Genomic DNA, 1,700 nt, shown 5'->3' on the forward strand with positions numbered 1-1,700 from the left:
CCTCCTGCCTCCTGCCTCCTGCCTCCTGCCTCCTGCCTCCTGCCTCCTGCCTCCTGCCTCCTGCCTCCTGCCTCCTGCCTCCTGCCTCCTGCCTCTGCCTCTGCCTCTTGAGTGCTGGCATTAAAGTTGTATGTAGGCTCCCAGTCTCCTCACTGCAACCCCGCCATAGCTGCCACTGCTCCCATGGTCACCTCCTCTGAGAACATGGCTGTCTGAGAACTTATGCTGATCTTGGCAAGTCCGTCAGGGATATCTTCACCAAGGGCTACGGCTTTGGGTTAACAAAACTTGATTTGAAAACGAAGTCCGAGAATGGATTGGAATTTACCAGCTCAGGCTCTGCCAACATGGAGACCACCAGAGTGAATGGAAGCCAAGTACAGACGGACCGAGTATGGGCTAACATGTACAGACGGACAGAATAAAGGCTAACATTTATGGAGAAGTGGAACACAGACAGTACTCTGGGCACTGAGGTCACTGTGGAAGACCAGCTTGCTCGTGGACCTTCGATTCATCTTTCTCGCCTAACACTGGGGGTAAAATGCTAAAATCAAGACAGGGTACAAGGAGCATATCAACCTGGGCTGTGGCGTGGACTTTGACATCGCTGGGCCCTCAATCTTGGGCATTCTGTTGATTGGCTATGAGGGTTGGCTGGCTGGCTACCAGATGAATTTTGAGACCTCGAAGTCCCGAGTGGCCCAGAGCAACTTCGCAGTTGGCTACAAGGCAGACGAATTCCAGCTTCATAGTAATGTGAACGAGGGGGACAGAGTTTGGTGACTCCATTTGCCAGAAGTTGGAGACTGCTGTCAATCTCGCCTGGACTGCAGCAAACAGTAACACTCGCTTTGGAATAGCAGNCAAGTATCAGGTTGANCCTGATGCTGGCCTTTCAGCCAAAGTGAACAACGCCAGCCTGATTGGCTTAGGGTTCATTCAGACCCTAAAACCAGGTATCAAACTGACACTTTCAGCTCTGCTGGATGGCAAGAACGTCAATGCAGGCAGCCTAAAGTTTGGTTTAGGACTGGAATTTCAAGCATAAATGAATATTGTGCAATCGTTAATTTTAAACAAGTTTGCAGCAGAGCTGCCTTCAGAGTTTAGTGTAACTTTTAATGTTGTATGTTGGGAATGCGAGAGTTGATAAATACTGTGTTAGATCTCCAGGCTTTATGGTATTTACTATTTTTAGAGGAATGGCAGAAACCCCATTCCAGAAAGGTTCCTTTTTAGCTGTAGGTGGATTGGGGAGGAGCACCTCTAGAGATGCCAGGCTGCAAGTAGAAGCTGGGAACGTGTGGATCCTTGGTAAATCTGTATCCAATCCCCAGATGAAATTGTGACTTTCTGAGCAGTAAACCTTGGTGTCCAGATCCTTTCTGCTCGGGATCATGTACACACATATGTGAGAGGGACGTTTTTAGACAGATCGCCATGCCCTGTACCCATCCTATCCCAACAGTTACTGTTTTACATCAAAAGTAGTCTTTACGGTGTGGTTAGCTATTTCTTTTGTGCCATTTTAGGGTGGAGAGGGTGGGCATAATGAAGCCAGTCATTCAGGACTTAATTCTTCCTTGTGTTGTGGTGTGGGTTTCTCTTTCTTTCTTTCTTTCTTTCTTTCTTTCTTTCTTTCTTTCTTTCTTTCTTTCTTTCTTTCTTTCTTTCTTTCTTTCCTTCCTTCTCTCTCT

At 47.4% G+C, this 1,700-nt stretch overlaps 1 pseudogene; it reads left to right on the forward strand.

The window, feature by feature from the left end:
• Window positions 1-1,224, forward strand: part of LOC110314515 — a 1,408-nt pseudogene extending 184 nt beyond the window's left edge.
• Window positions 1,225-1,700: the final 476 nt, after the last annotated feature.

Source organism: Mus pahari, chromosome X (assembly GCF_900095145.1).
Source record: "Mus pahari chromosome X, PAHARI_EIJ_v1.1, whole genome shotgun sequence".
NCBI lineage: Eukaryota > Metazoa > Chordata > Mammalia > Rodentia > Muridae > Mus > Mus pahari.